This window comes from Vulpes vulpes, chromosome 12 (assembly GCF_048418805.1).
Source record: "Vulpes vulpes isolate BD-2025 chromosome 12, VulVul3, whole genome shotgun sequence".
Classification (NCBI taxonomy): domain Eukaryota; kingdom Metazoa; phylum Chordata; class Mammalia; order Carnivora; family Canidae; genus Vulpes; species Vulpes vulpes.
Window position 1 is genome coordinate 65962471 of NC_132791.1, and position 22031 is coordinate 65984501.

At 37.4% G+C, this 22031-nt stretch overlaps 1 pseudogene; it reads left to right on the forward strand.

Annotated features, from left to right (window-relative positions):
• The window catches only part of LOC112932470 (peptidyl-prolyl cis-trans isomerase FKBP3 pseudogene), a 36884-nt pseudogene extending 21243 nt beyond the window's left edge, over nt 1-15641 (forward strand).
• The last annotated feature ends 6390 nt before the right edge of the window (nt 15642-22031 follow it).

Genomic DNA, 22031 nt, shown 5'->3' on the forward strand with positions numbered 1-22031 from the left:
GCAGAGGGAGAAGCAGGCTCCAAGCAGGGAGCCCGATGTGGGACTCGATCCCGGTCTCCAGCATCACGCCCTGGGCCGAAGGCGGGTGCTGAACTGCTGAGCCACCCATGAATCCCCTGCTCAGCTTTTTAAATACTAGTCCTCCATTTGAACTTCTAGTCTAGTGTATTGAAGGTAGGGTGGAGAAGTAAAGCACCATATGCTTCTAACCAATCAACTTAGTGGGTGCCATGGGCTTCTCCTACTCCCCACATATCCCACTGAAAGCACATATCTCACCCACCCTCTCCCCAAAGACATTCCCATCTGTTTTGGTACAATGATGTGCAAGCCCTTTGAATTGTGGTTTCCTATTTCTTGTTATCTGTCATCCAGTTTCAGAGATTCCTCAACATTTCTTAGTCCTTTAAACACTTCTTGATTTGGAGGGGCTGTTAAAGACTATTTATGTATCACTTAATGTCCTTTCTAGAGAATTTGTTGAGAGAGAGAGAAAGGTGGGCGTGCTTAGTTCATTACTTAACTCCTATCTTGCGGATAAGATGGATTGTATTTCTCTAGATGGAAATTGTTTTTCATTGAAATAGGTTTCTATTTCCAGTAATGTCCAAGTGCTCTCATATTTACATTTGCTATTGCTGTCTTATTTTATTCAGTGCATCTTTGACCTCTTTCTGCAGTCTGATTGGAAGGAGAATTATGAGAATTATCCACATTGTTTTCACTTGTCTAAGAAAGAGGAAGTCCAGCAAAGAAGGAAAAGTGAAGGAGAGACCAGATGGCCATTTGTCTTCTGAATCACTTGCATTCTGTTCATTTCACCATTTGCCGAAATTTTTTTAGTACACATGAGGATGACATATCATCAGGTAGGCAGCCACAGAAAAATAGATGCCACTTCCATTTTGGGTCAGCAGAAATACATGTTCTAGGTCAGTCATCAACCTGGAGTCAAATAGTGTGGCGTTTTGTTAGGATCTATTTAGTAGTGTTCACATTAAAAGAACCTTTTGCATTTTGAAACTAGATTATTACATAATTCATTTTATTTAATAATCTAAGTAGGTCTCCTTCTCTTTCTCCTTTTCTTTTTAACATTCTTACCAACTGACCCCATTTGTCCAGGACTTAATATTCTGTGTTCTGGCAGCCTCCCAGTATATCCGGTGATAACTGCCATTTTAAATTTACCTGAGACTTAGCTACTTTGCTTTTAGTCTTGAATGAGTTTTATGAAAATATGTTTTCTGTAATCTATTTCTTTAGTATATATCAGGTAGTGACAAAGGAATAGAGTGAGAGAAGCACAGGCTGATTTACACTTTGATTTGGAAATTCAAATTCTCTCCCTTTTTTTTTGGATTATATATCATTGCAGGATGTGAAATAGATGAACAATAAAGTGTTTATTTCTGAAAAAGCAATAATGACATTGTAAGATAATAAAATTGCTGCCAGCTATCGTTTTAGAATTTGTCTTTTTTTCTTAAAATTTGAAAGCTTTTTATTTTAGCTTGTGAATTCCTTTTCTTTATTTTTCAGTTAGAAGATATTGTACCAGGCTGTGTGAATACTTTTCAAATACATGCTTTTCTGTATGATTATCTTTTCATTGCTTTATTATCTTTTAATTGTGTGTTTGAAAACTTAGAGAGAAATTCTTCCAAAGAATTAATGTGTGAATGAGTTCATACTTAATGATATTTACAGAAAAAAATGAATCTAGCTATATTGGAATACTGGAACAAAATATTGGTAATATTCTCATATAAACTAATACTTATTGGGTATGGCCTTGGGGCAAGACCCTGTGGTAGCAGTTAGAAACAAAGGCATAAAAAAATGTACCTGTGCCTTAATGGGTTGACTTTCTACACAAAAGAGATGAAATATCAACATATAAAAAAATAAAAAACAGTAATGAGGTTGCTAATCACATAAAACAGAAATAAATGTACTGAAAAATAAGTAAAATGTATTGAAAACTCTAACTTGACTAAGTTGAGGACGGTTTTTACTTTTTTTTTTTTTTTACAATTTCAAGGAAATCCATGTCAGAGTTCTAGCGGTCTCAAAGAGTTTGCACAGAACTGACATCTTTTTTAGTGGGGAGTAGTGGAGGAAATGTGTTTCCTGCTTAAGTATATTAAGAGAAGCTTTAGAGTGCCCAGCTAGCTCTGTCAGTAGAGGATAAAAAAAGCTTTATAAATTTTTCAGGTACATTGAAATGGTGTTATATCTTTTGATTTTTCAGTTGCCAAACATTTTTGATTGTGATGTCTCAGTTTTTAACCTCCTCATAACCATCCAGCCTTTGAAAAGTTTCTCTCCCATACCTGTATAATAATAACTGTTTAATGCTCACTGTAAGCCACACAGTGTGTTACTAGCTTTGTGTACTTAATCTCCTATAATCCTCGTGCATGATTGCAACAAGAATGGGTGCAGTTGAGAATTTAGTCACTGAAGCTTGCTCTACTGTTGACTTGATGGTATAGTGGGCCATCCTAACAATCAATCCAATCGCATTTTAGTTGCTGATGTTCAACACACACTTGGTGATCGACAAGCTAGTGACTGCCATCAGCATAGAAAGTCCAGTACAACTTTCACATCATCTCTGTTCTGAATTTAAGACTTCATCTGTGTCCATTTTAACACAAGAAAGCTAATGAATTTTACTGACTAGTCTTGGCAGGCCCTGAAAATCAAACTGGAGAGTAGGCCTGGGAGATAGGTAGTTTCAGAGTTTGGGGCTATTGAAAATGATCCCAAGTGATACCTGTCCCCATTTCCAACAACCTTATTCCCTCTTGAACTTTCTCTAGTGCTCATTTCAAGATATGTAGTCTCCTAACTCATAATGTATTGATTCTCCTATTTCAACTATTCTGTTTTGATGGTTCAGTTCATAGTTCTAACAATCAGCAAGTAGCAAATTCTTAACCTACTAATCTGTAGATTCAGTCCAAACAGTAAAGCTGGCTGTACCATTCACTTAGTAAATATTAGTTTTGAGTATATATACATGTGATTATTCATGTGCATTAGGGGCTTTTCATTAATCTCTAATTCTGATTGGAGCATACCCTGTTCATTGTCTACTTAAAAATGAGAAATCATTAGATTCTTGAAGTAGATTAGATTCATCATGTACATGTTTTGTTTTTCCCTCAGATGTTCACAGACCTAGCAATAGAGATGGCACATTTGTAGTATCAAGTGAGTGCAGATCCTGGCTAAATATTATCAACATAGACTAGTTCCTAACACACAAAATGGGGTATGAAGTATATTTATGTAATGGCGATGATGATTATTTTTTTCCAAATCCAACTGGACAGTCATTTATTTTCTAGAATAAATACAATCATCCTCCCCTTTTAATGATCAGCATATTGTATAATGTGATTTCAAGTTAACCAAGAAAATATACTGCCTCAGTTTAATTACATGGGAATATGGTATTTACTGAAGATACTTTTAGAAGTTAAGAATAATCTGAAAATAAAGATGAGAGATAGCCTTCATAAAGGCTGGCCAGTGACAATTCAATTTCTGTCAAGTCTAACCACATGCTATCATGATATTAAATTAAAAACAATAAGCACAGTTCAGTGACACAGATAATGGAGAGAAAATGACAGGGTTCAGTTCAGTTTTGCTTATGTGTTATCTATATAATTTCTAAATTTTCCCAGACATCATGATAGTGAAAGAGTCTGTGGCTTGGTTTTAACTACCCTGTTGAGTAGATGAAAGGCAGTATGAAGGACACTGGAATCTTTGAATTCCTGGTGGATATTTTCCACCACAGCCTTCACATATTTAGTACAGATTTAATGATGTGAATGAGACCTAGCTCAAGAAACTATGGAAATAAAATCTGAACACACACCACAGACCTACACAGAGTCCTCCCTCTCCTCCCCTGCCCTCAGAAATAGAGTTGTTTGAATTGAAATGATGGTTTTGGGGAGCATCTTAAGGTATTGAAGAGTTTCATGGAAACTGAGGATAGCTGTTTCTTTCAATTTTAGTAAAATTAATTTTATTAGGCTCTGGAGTTTGACAAATTTGAGGCTTACTTAGAAGCAAATAACCCCTCTTACACTTGAACTACTGTCATATAGTGGTATATACAATAGTCATACTGAACTAAGATAACTACTATTCAGAAGAGATCATTCATTTGATCTACATTTCTGCTTCCTTATCTGGAAAACAGGGATAATAATGCTTAGCTTATAAAATTGTCAGGAGGATTTAAAAAGCTAACCTTAAAGTGCTCATAAGAATGTACTTTGGTTGGTCCCATTTCTGTGGTGTCCAATGTCTTGTACAGCTCTTTTTATCACTTTCAGGCACTTAGATGACTCTTTTATCAAACTTCTACTGAAGAGTGCATTAAAAGAGATCTCAGAGCAGTTTAGATACATTATCTTATTTAAGTCCTAGATCCTGTTACTAAGTTCACAGGCAATATATACACCAGATCATGAATTTATTTGGCTGGGGTAAAGTATCAAAGAAACAGGTTAAAAATTTAATTTTTCTTGGGACTGATCACCCAGGAGCATGCAATTAAAGCTTGCCAATCAATCATCTATTAGATACCAGTGATTGCTTAAGGGATTTTTTTGTACATTGTCTCAGGTGGGACTCACTTTTTTGTGAGCTCAAAAGGTGAAGAAACCTCTACTAGGTCACAGAGGTAATAAGCAATGAAGCCTGAATTCAAGCCTGGATCATACTCATTTTTGAAGGCCACATTCTGGGCAGTATCATCCCCAGAGTATACCATGACAGACGCAAATTAAGACTCTGGTGTGCTGTCTTGCAAATGCAAGTTATTTAGCACAAAAGCAACTGTGTGACGATGTGGAAGGATCTGGCGGCATGTGCAGCTATTTGAATCTAAAATAGAGCCTGTTGCCAATCCTAGACAAGAAAGTACTACCCATTCGCTTTCTGATTCTCTGTCCTTCTCTGTCAGAGAAAAGTCCATTGTTGTGTTTGCTGATGATAGCCCATATTATAATTCTCAGAAGAAACCTGAAATAACTCTAAATGGAATCACTTAAACAATCCATTTAAATTTAGAAATTATTAAGTTTTTAAACAGATTTGATTCAAAGTGGGAGCAGTTCTTCATATAATACAAATTTCTCAATTCTTTAATGAAACAGTATTCCTTTAAATTAGGTATAAAAGAAGAATGGCCTTTACTGCAAATGATTTAAAAAAAATCTAAAGAACTATATATATGTATATATATATTTATGTATGTGTGTATATATATATGTATGTTAAAAAAATCTAAAGAACTATATATGTATGTATATATATATGTATGTATGATACAAACTTAATTTTTCTCCCTTTTGTTCCTCATTTGAAAGTTAAAGGTCATGTTTACCAGTCAGTGAGCTCTTAAGTTTTGTAAGTTGAATTTCCCTCTGTCTTTAAACTCTGTGTCTCTCATTACAGGTCACTGACCATAAGCAAGGGTTTCAGAGCTGTGTTTGAGTAGTAGGCACCCAGCCTTTTCTTTCACTGCAGTTTTATCCTGAAATGCTTTTTAATTGCACCTGACAAATACATGCAATCTCTCTTAGCTTAGTGGATTCCAAGTGAGGCATGTGAAATACTTGTATTGAGCTAATACTCTTTTTCCATGGAGTCCACCATCTGACTTTCTTTTCTGCCTTATTTCTTACATAAAATATCTTCTAAATTTTATAAGAGCTCTGTGTTGTTGATGGTATATGTAGGTGGGGGTAGTATGTGAGCAATTGCTCAAAAGCCAAGTAATATAGCAGTTGGGTGCCTGTTACAAGTTTGAAATCTTGAAAGAAATAAATGAAAATTATATTTAAATGATGTTTCCCCATTTTGTCTTTGATATTAAACTGATGAGGTAAATTGCTTTCAGAAGTTAAAATAGAGATCTAAAGGTTATAATAATATCAATGCAAAAATAGCCCAGAGAAAGGAAGAGACAGAGAGTTCATTTAAATATGCGAATGATCTGTGGAGATGTAATGGCATTATTAATATTAATTATGGCATTATCATACGCTGCTCTCCAAATGGAAAACTGCCAGTTTCTATCTCACTGGCAGAGATTTGGAAATGTAAATACAAGTTGACAACCTTGCTTTTGTGCATATAGGTCACCCATGACTCCTAGTTTAAAGCATTGTAACCAATCTAATGTTAAACAGTCTAAGTTTAGCAGAAAAACTCAGGAAGTGAAGAATTTGTTACTTCCAAGTGTAGCTTGTCATGGTACCTTGAGCTTGTTCTTCTACTGGTTACTGAAGTACTGATGCTGTCTGGTCTCAGGATCTGGTTTATATCTTCCCGGTCTCCTTAACCCCCTTGCAGAGGTGTCGGATCAGAAAAGGTTCTGTCGGGATCCCTGGGTGGCGCAGTGGTTTGGCGCCTGCCTTTGGCCCAGGGCGCGATCCTGGAGACCCGGGATCGAATCCCACGTCGGGCTCCCGGTGCATGGAGCCTGCTTCTCCCTCTGGCTGTGTCTCTGCTTCTCTCTCTCTCTCTCTCTCTCTCTCTCTCTCTGTGACTATCATAAATAAATAAAGAAAAAAATATTAAAAAAAAAAAAAAAGAAAAGGTTCTGTCGATTTACCCCAAAGATTCAGATGCAATGAAACGCCGGGACACCTGCACCCCGATGTTTCTAGCAGCAATGTCCACAATAGCCAAACTGTGGATGGAGCCTCGGTGTCCATCGAAAGATGAATGGATAAAGAAGATGTGGTCTAGGTATACAATGGAATATTACTCAGCAATTAGAAACGACAAATACTCACCATTTGCTTCGACGTGGATGGAACTGGAGGGTATTATGCTGAGTGAGATAAGTCAATCGGAGAAGGACAAACAGTGTATGTTCTCATTCATTTGGGGAATATAAATAATAGTGAAAGGGAATATAAAGGAAGGGAGAAGAAATGTTGGGAAATATCAGGAAGGGAGACAGAACATAAAGACTCCTACCTCGGGGAAACGAACTAGGGGTGGTGGAAGGGGAGGAGGGCGGGGGGTGGGGGTGAATGAGTGACAGGCACTGAGGGGGCACTTGACGGGATGAGCACTGGGTGTTATCTGTATGTTGGTAAATTGAAGACCAATAAAAATTAATTTATTAAAAAAGAAAAAGAAAAAGAAAAGGTTCTGTCGGGCAGCCCTGGTGGTGCAGCGATTTGGCGCCGCCTGCAGCCTTGGGTGTGATCCTGGAGACTCGGGATCAAGTCCCACATCGGGCTCCCTGCATGGAGCCTGCTTCTCCCTCTGCCTGTGTCTCTGCCTCTCTCTCTCTGTGTCTATGAATTAATACATAAAATATTTTTTTTAAAAAAAGTTTCTGTCAAACCTGCTGGCTGGTTTGATGGTTTATTTCAAAATTTGATGGTTTATTTCAAGACCATTGCTTAGACCAAAAGTTGTTCTTTATTTGAGGATGGGTAAGGGTGAAGATAAAGAATTTTATGCCTGAAAAACTCTCTCACCAGAGAGAGAGGAGAGTCTTTTAGCTCTGTACACTGGTGCTTTTTTTTTTTTTTCTTTAAGCAACTGGCATTTAATGAGGAAGAAAACAACATTTTGAAGGTTATATTTATTTATTTTTTTTAACACTATGACTGTCTTAGTGTTTGGAAGATAATGTTTCTATGTATAGTTTACAGTGTTTGATATCAAGTTGAGTCCTGAACAGATACATTTCATTAAATTCCCAAGACTTTGTTTTTCACCCCATTAAGTTCCATTACCAAAATTACCAGGCGAGATCTCTTAAAAGTTTTAGAGTTACATCTCTAATAATTGCACAGGTCTCTTCCTTCTTGTTCAGTGTAAAATGCTATTTTAAATGAATCAGAGTGTGTATTTAGCTGCCAATTTGAATCCCCACATCTGGGAATCGTCCCAAGATCACACACTTCCTGTCTGGAGGAGGGAGCGTTCTCAGTATGAGCATCAGAAGCAGTAATTTGATGCAGTAATAAAAAGAGACATCCCAAGTGAGTCCATGTGATTAAATATGGAAAAGGGGGGTATGGATGTTTGGGTCCTTGACATGTGAAGGTAATTAAACCTCAAAATTCGAATTTCTCCTCTTCTCTTTTTAACTATGCCTGGCCTAAAGAAAAAAAAAAGATTTGAAATATGGGCAGAAGGGTGTGGTGCCATATGGCAGCACAAACAAAATTACCCAAACACTTCAAAAACAAGCAGGGTGCGTTTCTCCCTCTGTTCAGTAACCATATGTGAGCTCAACACGTGAGAAGCTCCCTTCAACTTGATTCAAACAGACTCTTTGTCTTTTGGCCTCTAGTGTGCTTCCTTGAAACAAAAACCAGGGGACCTTGGAGAGACGTTACAGTGAGATCCCTGCAGAGTCTGAATCCAATACCGCAAAGCTTGTAGAACTATTTTTGAAGTGAAAGAACTTCAGGGAGAAGGAAGAAGATGTAGAATAAAAGAATCCTTGCCATCAAGGGGCAAGCTTGCTTTTGGCTTTCAACTGTCCTGGGAGTTGTTTATAGAAAATGAGATGGACACATTCCTGCCCCAGTTGGGATTGATCATCAAAGATGGGCAGTTGGATTGTTGCAATGGACATAGAGACATCTTTGTAAAATCATGAGAAAAAAATGATTGACAAGCAATGAACTATATAGGAAATATTAGCAAAATGTGGTTATGGGTGATTGGTGAATCCTCTTGAATCCAACCTTTCTTTTCTTTGTACAGCTATGAAGTGTTTCTTGCTGACTTCAATCACAACACCTCCTTTCATCTTTTACTTTGAAGTTACCACTTGGCTTATTTAAAACCTTACACATTACCTTGGGAGTAGGAAACCTTATGCCATCGGTGGGATCGATTATATTGCACAATATATAAATGAAATACATAACATTTAATTGAGAATATAATATAAGCCATAGGAAAGAAAATCCTAAGCAGAATTGACCAGAAATCAAGATAAGAAAAATCCAGAGGTTTAGAAATGGATCTGAGGAATTTGGATGGGAAAGACAACATATAGACATTTCAAAGGATCTCATGTTAATTCTAGATTCTCATGCTAATCTAGTTAGTACGAGATCACTGATATTCAGTTCAAGCAGCTGTGCTAAACTGAGTAGTTGGTAAAAGCTTTAAAAGACCAGATTAATGAATGAATTTTTGAATACCTAATACGTGTCAGCAAACCAGTCTAGTAAATATTTTTGGTGGCCTCGCTACAAGGTAATTTGAACACAAAGTCGTAGGACTTTTATTTTTGTTGTCTACACAGCTAGCCAGGTATTTAATCCTTGTGGAGTTTTCATTCACATTTTAATGTTCAAAAGTTCTTTGTTTAGTGTATAGGATTATGCTAGTTATCAATATACTAACTGGGTTGCTAAAACACATTATTATGGAAAGGTCAGATGCTTGGCAATCTCAACTTTATTTAGGTTTATAATAGTTTGGATTTTAAAGTATATCCACACACTCATACAATGTAACACATACCCCTTCACATGTTCAAATGCTGTGTTATTAGCTGCTTCAAGAGGACTTTAAGAATTAAGAGCAAGAGGGGCTTTGAAATATCTGCTGGTTCATAATATGGATCACTAAACACCTATTTCCTTTTCCACATTTTTTGCATCATCCCCAATAAGCTCGTGACTTTGGTGGGAACACATTAAGTCACTGTGATGTCAAAGGAGCACGTGTGACTCTGGACACTGCAGGCAGCTGGAGCCCAGAAGCAGTCCTTTCCTGCCTTGCTTGTTTGTTTTTAAAATCCTTTGTGGAAATCAAAATTTGCAATTGCCAAAGTAGTTCACTAGCTGACTAATCAATCTATAGTTCATTTCAATTGACCTTAAAGTTTGAGATCTACTTTTCTCAGTGGCTGGCCGCCATTTATATGTTGACACAGATCAGTGTTGATCACACAAGTGACCCAGAGCACCGAAGGAAAAGCTGTGTTGGTCAGCTATTGGAACAGACTTGCCCTTTGGTAGAAATGCAGTGGGATGGAATAATGTCTCTTTTGCTCAAAGACAAGCACTCAGGTGGTCAGCTGTGCTTGAAAAGAGCATTAAAGAAAGCATCTTCTATTTAAACAAATGGAGTAACAGATTCTAATAGCAAAACAGACTTACTTTTGAGGACTCTATATGCTTTATTGATGGATGTTCTGTAGTTTGCTTCATTTAAGATTATTTACTAATAGGACTTTCAGTATGACTCAAAAATGTTCCATACTTATGAACTGATTTTTTATTTTGTATTTATTAAATTTTATTTTTAAAAGACTTTATTTTTAGGTAATTTCTATATCTAATATGGGGCTTGAACTCACACCTGGAGATCAAGAGCCACATGCTCTACTGACAGAGCTAGCCAAGGTGCTCCTAACTAATTCTTTTTTAATTATGCATTTTTTGTATTATTTTGTTTTGTAAAAAGCAATATAAAACATTACAACTCATTACATTGTCTAACTATGAAAGGCCTCTAGCAATAAAGCAATAAGCACAATGCTATTTCTAAGTCATAGATTTAAGGGACAACACGTTGGGGAATAATAATGATGATGAGATCTTGATGGTAAAGTATAGGGATTGCTTTAAAGTGATAAAGTGGTACAATCCAGGTGACCTGCAGCTCAACTACATCTTTAGAGCATGGCAACTTCATCTCTATCACTTGATCTCAAAATTGCTTATTTGAAAGTAAAGTATATTACTAAGGTAGTCAAAAGAAGTAGCTGCATTTCTCAGGTGTTAGCCATGTGTTGAGAACTTTGATGGTAGGCCACAAATTAAATACAGGAGGCCACTCCTTTCTAAAGTTAGGCTTAATTTTGGGATGCCTGGGTGGTTCAATCAATTAAGCATGTCTTCAGCTCAGGTCATGATCCTAGAGTCCTAGGATTGAGCCCCACGTCAAGCTCCCTGCAGAGCAGGGAGTCTGCTTCTCCCTCTCCCTCTGTTCCTCTACCTTTGATCCTCCTTCTGCTCATGTGCACATCTTCTGTCTCTCTCTCAAATAAATAAAATCTTAAAAAATGGTAGCCTTAATTTTGCTAAACTTATTGTAGGCTCTTACCCTCTTGGTTAGAATTTAAGGAAAATATATTTTACTGTATTTTAGTTACTCTAAAAATACATAAAAGTTAAAAATATTATTTAAAAAAGGATGAAAAGAAAGGTGTTAGAAAGGAGAGAAAACATCATCGAGGAAACTTTATTTATTATCTGCTGTTGTTCCTTTGTGACTTACTGCCCTAACGCTTGGTTTTAAACATAAAGGTCTTTGAAACTGCTTCCTTGAAAGCAATTTATTATGCACTTAATTGGCATGAGCCTCAGAGTTGTGCTTGTGTATTTGTACAGGTGGTGGAACACAACCCAGAAGTCTCTACACATCAAGAATCATAGACTTAATCATAGACTTACATAGACTGTGAATTTACTTTGAATTCTTAAAATAAATGATTTTTCTGCTTTCTGTCTCCACCTCCCCCCCCACCCAAGTCTACCTTTCTCAGTGGAGGAGGAGAGACAGCATGAGCTGGGCAAGGGTGCTAATTTTTCCTGTGAACACAGTTGATAACAAATGGCTAGTGACTCCTCTCTCCTAAGATTGCTGAGTGAGGAATTTGAATGGGACACAGCTGATGCTGTTTTTCTTTTCTTTTTTTTTCTTTGTTAAGATTTTTATTTATTTATTTATTTGAGAGAGAGAGAGTGAAAGAGCAACAGAACAGAGGGAGAGAAGCAGGCTCCCCACAGAGCAGAGAGCCCCACATGGGGCTCACTCCCATGACCCTGGGATCATGACCTGAGCCAAAGACAGATGCTTAACCGACTAAGCCACCCAGACGCCCTGGATTATGCTGTTTACTAAGTAGTTGATGAAGCACTCATTATCTTGGATGAAACTGATAATTTTCATCCTGATCCTGTTGCTGTTAGTGGGGGCATATGTCACAGAATTATTCAGTGTGCATTAAACTGGATCCTTACCCTATGAATGTGATCCTTCTCCAGGCTTCTTTGCTGGAATAGGGATACATTGACCCAGCTGCCCCAAACGGAAACATGAAGTGATCCTGGAAGCCTCTAGCTCCCAAGTCCATTTGGGATCCATCTACCTCTCATCATCCTGACTGTACCCTTCATCTAAGCCATAGTCACCTGTCCCAGGACTAGTTTGGTAGGGTTATAACTGATCTCTCCATCTTCCATTAATTCCTTCCAATTCATTTGTTGGGAAGCAGCCAGAATAGGGTTTTTTTTTTTTTTTTGTTGTTCTTTTGTTTGTTTTATAAAAAAAGACCTTAAAATACTTCCAAGGATTTTCTGTTGTATCGAGATAAACATAAAGTAGATGACTGTCCTTAACACAGCTCTTTAGGTTCTGTGCAATCTGGACTCTATCTACTTTTCTGTCCTTATCTTGAGCTATTCTCCCCTTTGATTAATGGTCTTCTTTCAAATACACTGGTCTTCTTTTAGTTCCCTCAAAGGGACAAAGCTCATTTCCATGTAAGAAGCTTTATAGTTGCTGCCCTCTCTGGTCAAAACACTCTTTCCCTTATTGTTTTCCTCCTTATTCTTCACTCTCAGACTATGAGCTACTTCCCTATCAAGGAGCTCTCAGAAAAACTTATTTATTTATTTATAAAATATTTTATTTATTTTTATTCATGAGAGACCCACAGACAGAGGCAGAGACATACAGAGGAAGAAGCAGGCTTCCCTCGGGGAGCCTGATGTGGATCTCAGGACCCTGGGAGTTTCTGATTCAGAACTCGATCTCACAGCCTGAACGAAAGGCAGACGCTCAACCACTGAGCCACCCAGGTGCTCCAGAAGAACTAATTTAAACTCTATGTACCCTGTTACTGTTGTTGGTGATGTTCTTGTAAAAGGTTAATTCCGAGTACTGAAACCTTACACATTTCAGAGACACCTGTCTTTAGGACTATCTCCAGGAAGATGGATACTGAGCCTTTTAGAATAATCTGCCAAATAAATTTTTGTACACCTGAAGCCTTAGGGCATACCCTGTGCCATTTTAATTAAGTCTTAGCCCAACGATGTGATTTATGTTACATGACTGTTTTTCCTATGGGAGGCCAGAATCTGAGTAGTTGAGGTCAATTATGCAGGAGCTGTGTACTTATATGACTAGCACTCAGGTCAAACCCTAGACATCAGTCCTCTGGTGAGCTTCCCTGGCTGGCACCCCTTTAAAAACATTGTCCCACATCACTGATGGGAGAATTGAATATCCCATACAATTCCACTGGGAGGGGACTCCTGGAAGCTTACCCCTGATTTCTTCTGGACTTTCCCTCTTCTGCCTTTTCCTTTTGCTGATTTTATTTATTTTTTGATTTATTTTTTAAAAGATTTTATTTATTTATGCATGAGAGACACAGAGAGACAAAGGTAGAGACATAGGCAGAGAGAGAAGCAGGCTCCCTGGGGGGGAGCCTGGTGCAGGACTTGATTCCAGGAATCTGGGATAATGACTTGAGCCAAAGGCAGGTGTTAAACCACTGAACCACTCAGGTGCCCCTTACTTTGCTGATTTTAATCTCTGTTCTTTCTCTGTAATACACTGTAACTGTGAGTATAATGACTTTGATGGGTCCTGTGAATCTTAGTGAATTGTCAGGACCAACAATGTTAGTAGGGACCCGTAATATCTTGTTTCCTTCAAAATAATTAACTCCATTTGTCGTTCTATATTATTGCTTTTTTTTTAAGACTTGATTTCTACACATTTGAGTGGAAATGAGGCCGTGCCTTATTATTTTTCCTTCCTTATACCCAGTCCCTGGCATAGCACAGTAGGTACTCAACAAAGTTGGGGAGGGATGTTTAAAGGTAAAATATACAGTATTTTGTGAAAATAAAATTTTCAATAGCTCCTAAGAACTTTATTTATTTTGTTTTAAGAATTTTATCTTTAAAGATTTTATTTTTAAGTAATCTCTTTACCCAATATGGGGCTTAAACTCACAGCTTTTGAGATCAGGAGTCACATGCTGCACTGAATGAGCCAGCCAGGTGCCCCAAGAACTTTAAATAAGATTCAGTAACCTTGTCTTCTTTTTGATTTCACCTTAAAATATTATGATTTAGTTTTAATACCTGAATAATTAGTATACAATTGGAAATAGTCACACAATCTCATTTGGCTTTATAGATTTGTGCTAATTCTCATAGCTGTTTTTCACTCAGTTCTCTGAGTTAATATTTTGTCACATTTGTATAGAATTCCTACAATAATATGTAAGTTTGAAATGGAGAATTTTTAAAGGCTTTATTTATTTATTCATGAAAGACACAGAGAGAGGCAGGCTCCCCTTGGAACCTGATGTTGAACTCGATCCCAGGACCCTGGGATCGTGACCTGAGTCAAAGGCAGATACTCAACCACTGAGCCACGCAGGTACCCCTGAGATAGAGCATTTTGGTGTGGCTAGTGAGAAATAAGGAGAGACAAAACCATGCACACAGAATTATTTGGGTTGACTTAAGAAAACAAAGTGTCAGTGTTGTATATTAGATATCCAGAATGTATTCACTTTGCATAACTGAAACTTTATATCCTTTGATCAATATCTCCTTATTTCATTCTCCTCCCAACAGCCTCCTCCAGCCCCTGAAAACCGCTATTGTACTTACTGCTTCTATGAGTTTGACTATTTTAGATTCCATATGTAAGTGAGATAGTGCAGTATTTATCTTTCTGTGTCTGGATTATTTCACCTAGCACAACTTCTTCCTGGTTCATCCATGTTGTGTGAGTAGGGTTTCCTTTTTAAGGCTGAATATTATTTCATTATGTATTTCTATTCCTATCTACCTATACATCTTTCATCTTTCTATCTCATATTTTCTTGTCCCTTTACCCTTCCATGAAATTTAGTTATTTCCTTATCTTGGCTAGCCTGAATAGTGCTACAGTGAATGTGGGAGAGTTACTATGTCTTTGAAATCCTGATTTCAATATCTTTAGATAAATACACAGAAGTGGGATTGCTGGATGATATGGTAGTTCATTTCTAAATTTAGGGGGGACCTTCCTACTGTTTTACATTGTGCTATGCCAGTTAAATCCCCACCCACAGTGCACCAGGGTTCCCTTTTCTCCATATCCTTGCCAGCACTTGTAGGTAGCCTTTGTCCTTTTGATACGACTATTCTAACAGATATGAGGTGGTATCTTGCTATGGTCTTGCTTTGAATTTCCCTGATGATTAGTAATGATAAACGTCTTTTTGTATACTTGTTGGACATTTGCATGTCTTCTTTGAGATGTCTTATTAGAGCTCATCTATTTTTAAAAAAATTACTTTGTTTTTGTTTTTTCCATCAAGTTGTAAGAGTTCCCTACATATTTTGGAAGTTCATCTCTTATCAGATATATGATTTGCACATATTTTCTCCCATTCTTTGGATTGCCTTTTTACTGTAATGATTGTTTCCTTTGCTCTGCAGAAGCTTTTTAGTGTGATGGAATCCCACTTTCCCAGTTTTGCTTTTGTGACGTTTGCTTTTGGTGTCATATCCAAAAATATCATTGCCTAGACCAACATCAAGAAGCTTTCTCCCATGTTTTCTACTTGTAGTTTTATAGCTTCAGCTGTTTTTAAGTGTTTAATTAATTTTAAGTTGATCTTCTTTTTGTATATAAATGTTCAATTTCATTCTTCTGCATGTAGATATCCAGTCTTCTCAGCACTAAAGAGACTATCCTTTCTCCATAGTGTTTTATTGGTACATTTGTCAAAGATCAGTTGAGTGTAGATGTATGGGTTATTTATGGATTATGTATTCTATCCTGTTGGTCTATATGTTTGTTTTTATACCCTGGAGGTATAAAACAATTGATTACTATAACTTCATAATATATTTTGAAATAAAATATTATAATGCTTCCAGCTTTGTTTTTGTTGATGAATATTTCTTTGGCTAGTTGGGGTCTTTTGTGGTTGCATGTGATTTTAGACTTCTTTTTCCTATTTTTCTAAAAAACACCATTGGGATTTTTATAGAGATTGCATTGAAGATGAATATATCCTGGGGATCTATTCTACAACATTGTGACTATAGATAGTAATATTGTATTGTATTCTTGAAGTTTGCTAAGAGACTAGATAACAAGTCTTCTCACCTTAACAACAAACAAAGAAGATGACAACTACTTGAGGTAATGGGCATGTTAATTAGCTTGATTGTGGTGATTATTTTATAATGTATAAGTATGTTAAATCATTGAGTTGTACACCTTCAATAAATACAATTAATTGTCAATTATATCTCAGTAAAGCTGGGGAAAAATACAGTGAGAGCTGTCACTGGGAGGAGAATTTTAAAGCTGTGAAGAGCATAATTAATTAAAGGACTTTGTAACATGCTCTTGACCCACATTTTAAATTGCAGAGAGTTAGTAAACCAGGGCTAGAAATCCCTAAGGAATCAAGAGGAATAGACAAAAGCTTGGCATAAATAGAACAGGGGTAATGAAAAATTAATTTCAGTGTTTAAAAGGTATCTGCTGTAGTGACTGATCAGAAGCGGTCCACTATTTCCTCTGTGTCCTGGAATTTATCTCTTTGTTCTGAGCAAGAATGTTGAAGCTGTTCTTCCCTTGTCCTGTGTCGCTCCTGTCATAGATGGAAGCTGATGTGGGAGGAAGTAGAGGACAGGAATTAGGAGCCTATCAGAAACCAGTCATGATGTAAGTCTGGTACTGAAAGTGAGTACTCATGTGCAAACATTCCATACAAAACTTCTAGGGATACATCCTGTAATGTTAATATTAATATCATGTTCCTAAATCAGACACCCTTTCTTGCATGAGCTGCAATGTTCATTTACTGTCTGTAAAGTACAGGATATTGAAGTGGTCCTGTTTGTTTTTTTGCCTGAGTGGTGTACATTCCTCTTCTCATAAAGCACCCTGGCTTCCCTCTGAGAATCTATCCTTACTTGGCCATGGCCTGGGTGTGTGACATTTGCTGGTCCAATCTAATAGACACCCAGAAATTTAAATCTGAAGTTGAAATAACAGCCAGGAACTAGTTTTCCCAGCTGCTATATCCTATCTATATTCTCAGAAATGCTCTAATTCTCTATCTTTTCTGAGGCAAAATAATATCTTTGAATCAATAAGATAGCAAACACAGAGCTGGAACCTCTAGGTTGCAGTGTTCATCTCTTAGTGCTAGGAAGATCCACCTAATGAAGTGAAGTGTGGCTTGGAAAATGTGCGTAGGCTGATAGAGATGTGTTCAGGCACATTGATTTTCAGGGCCTTGTAATGTTTCTTATGGCAATAGTACTCTTATTCAATTAATACATGCTTTGTCACTGAAGCAAATTCTCCTTAGTATAGTTTTCATTACACAATTGGATCTGATTACTGCTGCTCCACAGTGGAGTGAATTCAGTGAAATAGACTTCTGGGTTTGGGCTACTAAACTACTCTTTCTTCTGTTCATTCATTGCCATTCAATAAACATTTTCAGGGTTTATATTACAGAGAACACACTGTGCCGTGGGCTAATAGGGCTTCTTCCTAGGACATGATTACATGACTAAAATGATCAGTTTTGCTAGAGAAAAATTTAAGAGACTTTGGGAAAAAACATCATTTTAGGCAGATGGATATCCATGAAATTTTTGAATGCTTTTAAGAGATTGTGGGTTTGTAAAACAACTGTCCTTATCAACAGCTCCTAAACATACTTTAGGGGCACCTGGGTGGCTTAGTAGGTTAAGCCTCGGACTCTTGGTTTTGGCTCTAGTCATCATTTCAGGGTTGTGAGATAGAGCCCCCCCCCCCCCATAGGGTTCAGAGAGTCTGCTTGTGCCTCTCCCTCTCCCCCTCCCTCTGCTTGCATGCAGGCATGTACACTCTCTCTTTCTCAAATAAATAAATAGTGGTATTTCACCTTAGAAGTTTTCAAAACATTTTCCTCCTAACCGACCTGAATTCTTCTCCTAAAATCCATTTATGCCTTCTTCCCCATCTTTGCATCCATTCCTTATGATAATCCTTCTCTTAGTTAATAGAGTTCATGAAAACTCCTTTCTATAGTTAAGGTAGCTATGAAGTCACTCTCCAGGCTTTTTCTTCTTCAGGCTAAGTAATCCAATTATGCCAACCTTTGTACTGTAATTAAACAGAACAGTGCTGTAGAAGACTTTAATCACATCCCTGAAATATCCCCAGATCAAACAGGTGCCCTGCAAGAAGAACTGTGGCTAGTGGCCTAGTAAAGCTAGAAAGGTTTCATGTTCTGTGCAGTTCTGTGCTGTATGCCTCCATCTGGCAGAGGCTTGGAGGAAGCAAATAAAAAACCCATTCCAGCCACTGGCTTTCAGTGGGGCTTGACCCATGAGTGAATGACCTGGAACAGGTATGAATCATACCCCATTGATTAAAAAAGTTCCAAATGCAGGCTACTTAGTGTGTACACAATAATGTCCTAGAAAATGAAGTTCTGGCTCTAGCAAGTTTGAATCTGAGGCCTGCCTAGTACAAGTGTCAAACAACCTTAGAATTAGCAGGCTAAGTGATCTCATATGTACCTCACTACTTGGTGTCTTTCCTCTGCTGAGGTTGGAAGAAGGGGTGATATCCCAATGGCTGTATGACCTTACCACCTTGCCATGAGTCACGGTATGTGCTTGCCATTGGTATCTCTTTAGCTATAACTGGTCTACAATTTTTTAAAATACTCATTTATTACCTTTAAAACAGCTGATCGATTTTAACATAGTCTTTACTTATTTTAGGTAAAATATATGTTCCAAATAACTACATGTTCATATGCTTTCTTTCACCCATTTATTTTTTTTTTCACTTTTTACTTCTGACTGCTATCTAAACCTTAAAATAAGGAAGAAGGAAATTGCTCTGGTGGTCCCACACTTACTTCCCTCCTAACCTGAATGGGAAGCTGACCTGAAATTTGAATCAGGAGCTATGTGACTTCTCAGTCTAAACTCCTTCTGGTACTCCTGTCTTAAAAATGGGATGTCCTAAGAGTCAAGACTGGAGTGAAGCAAGATAGATGCCTAGGGTTCATGCAACATTTAAGGAGGAACTCACTCTCAGAGTTCTCTTGCCTCCTAGTTGGGTCCTCTTGACTTTTTCCCAGTGAAGTATGTGGTAGGTGTACAGAATGTGTCCTAGAATGTGATTCGAGGGGGGATCACACTTCACTGCAGTCCTGGAGTAGTCTACCTCCATACCCATGAATTAAGAATTCTGTGGATCTGGGAGAGGGATCTTGGGTATCAACTGTCTGTGGGTAAATCAAGATCTCTATTTGGGTCCCTCTGATTTTTTCCTCCTTTTTTGCTTTTTTTGACTTGTGCCAATGTTATGGACTAAATTGTGTTCCCTTAAAATTGATAGATTGAAGTACCAATCCTTAGTACATCAGAATGTGACTGTATTTGGATATAGGGACTTTAAAGAGTTAATCAAGATTGAAAAGGTCGGATGGTGGTGCCCTTATTCAAAGAGATAGAGACTCCAGGGAGGTGTGTACAGAAAGGAAGGTGTGTTTCCATGTGAGGAAACAAGAAGGTGGCTGGCTGTCTTCAAGCCAAGGAGAGAGGCCTCAGTAGACACCAAACCTGTTGATATCTTGATCTTTGACTTCTAGCTTCCAGAACTGTGAGAAAATAAATTTCTACTGTGTAAGTCACACAGTCTGTGGTATTTTGTTATGGTAGCCCTAGCAAGTGAATACAGATGATCATATGGCCAATGTGATGCCAGAAAAGCCCTAGTATATGAAAAATTTCCCATCTTAGCCCTGAATATGACCTTCAAGGACACTTCTATGGACACTTTGTTTTTACCATTTTATTCTCTTTAACTTCAAGGAAGCTATTCTTGGATTAAGAAATCCCTTCATGAGTTATAATTAGAATTTGAGGCCAAGGCAAAAAAGACCTCTAGAGGTTTCTCTTTGCTCTAGGAATAGGATTGTAAATTTTAATGGATCATCTCAATGTTCCCTAAGTTTGAGGCCATGCCCAGTCCCTGCTGTTATTACCTACAGTAGAAAAAAAAAAAATCGACTAGATGTCATTCTTGAGTGATGGACCATGCCTCTCTTCCAAACAAAAAGCTGGCTAATTTCCATAATGTACATTTCATGATCGGGATCATTCATTTGTCTCCCCTGTTCTTTTCACTTAATTTAAGGTTAAATCACATCTATTCTTTTGCTCTTAAACACACACCAGTATGTGTACACACAATATGTAGAAACTCCAACAACAATAAATTAAAATATGTAAGAGTGGACCAAAGGAATATCCCCCTGCCCCCCAGAGGACAAGTATCTGTCATGAATTTGGTGTTGTCAAGAACCAGGATTGATTCCACTGCAAATCGGCTCAAGTATCCATATCTACAAAGGTAAGGTATAGTACTAGGTCATCTCTAATTCTGTTATGTAAAGATTCTGTCACAAAAAAACTAGGTTAAAGTTCAAATACTAGTAGAGAAAGCTCTACTTTCTCCTCCCTAAGTCAAGAAATTCGAAGTGGACCTCTCTCTGAACTAGCAGCTATATCCCAGCCATACCTCTAGGCAAGCTATATTCATTTAACATTCAGAATTTACACCCTAAACCAAGGTTTCCCAACCCAATGCCTAAAGGATGAGGGCAGGATGGGAGCTATGGTGAGCTAAAGAGCAGAGCACATAAACTATTTAAAAGGCTTGCCCAGGATTCTGCCCTATATGATATTACTGACTTAGAAGATGAAGAGTTCCACCATTGCTAGATCTACAGATTTTCTAGGAGAAGCCAGGCATGCAAATTTTGATATCACATTTCATAATCCTTAAGTGTTGGCAACCTTAAAATTTTTTGAAATTCCATAAGGTAAATACACGTCTGTCATCATTAAAAAAAAATAACCCTATAGTTCTCAATATAGAAGCTATGCAGACATTCCCTGACACTGGGTTCATGTTGTCACCTTTGTGGGAAATCTATGTTCCCCCAGAGTACAGTACATTCTCAGGGATCCTTATGTATTTGTCTTATTATTTTTGACTTAGCCTAAAATTTCATTTGAGCAAAGGATTGTTTCTATAAGTAGTTGTGAAGTGTTTAAAACAGTCCTGGGCACATAACAAGCACTACTGAACTGTTAGCTACTGTTGCTAGTAAAGAGTTTGTAAGATGTATGCTGTAGGAATTATGAGTTAATGTCCCAATTTTTCTACCATGTTGTTCTGGAGAAAGACCATCCTTCAATTTCATGAAATTCAAAAGCATTTTAAAACATCTTTAAAGTTTTTATGATATTCAGAAATAGCTATACTTTATGTAAGGCTTTAATGTGCAAAAAGCCAGAGAGAGTCTTAGCTAGTTTGCAACCTTGCATTTGCTATTTTTGCTTTGAGATTAAAAAAAATGTGCAGTTTCATTTTTTATCTAGGTTACTCACAGCTGGGCTGACTTAGGGGATTTTACCTTTGGATCTGAGAGTACAAATACTTCCATCAATATTCTATTTCCCAAAGGTATGCTAATTCTCGTGAATAATCACAATGATCATGGCAAATTTTTAGAGATTATAACTGAATCATTCCTCCACAATTGCTGTAAAGAAAGTCTGTAGTAGAAGCTACTTAACTTGAAGATTCTCTCACATTCTAGCCCCTGACCTACCTTCCTGGGAATGCATACAGCAATGAGGAGTGTTACACTTTCTTCCTTTGCTCCTGTCATAACCTGGGCCTGGAATGCCTCTCATCTCCCTCTTGTTGTCAAAATTATTCCATCTTTAAATCATGCTTTCAAATTCTACCTCCTCCAGGTAACATTTTTCATGATTATAATCACTCTGTGCCAGTCCTGACATTTTCTTCCTCTGAGACCTCATAGCTACTTATTTATTCTTGTATCTTTGAAGGTACTCAGCAAGTTCTTATTA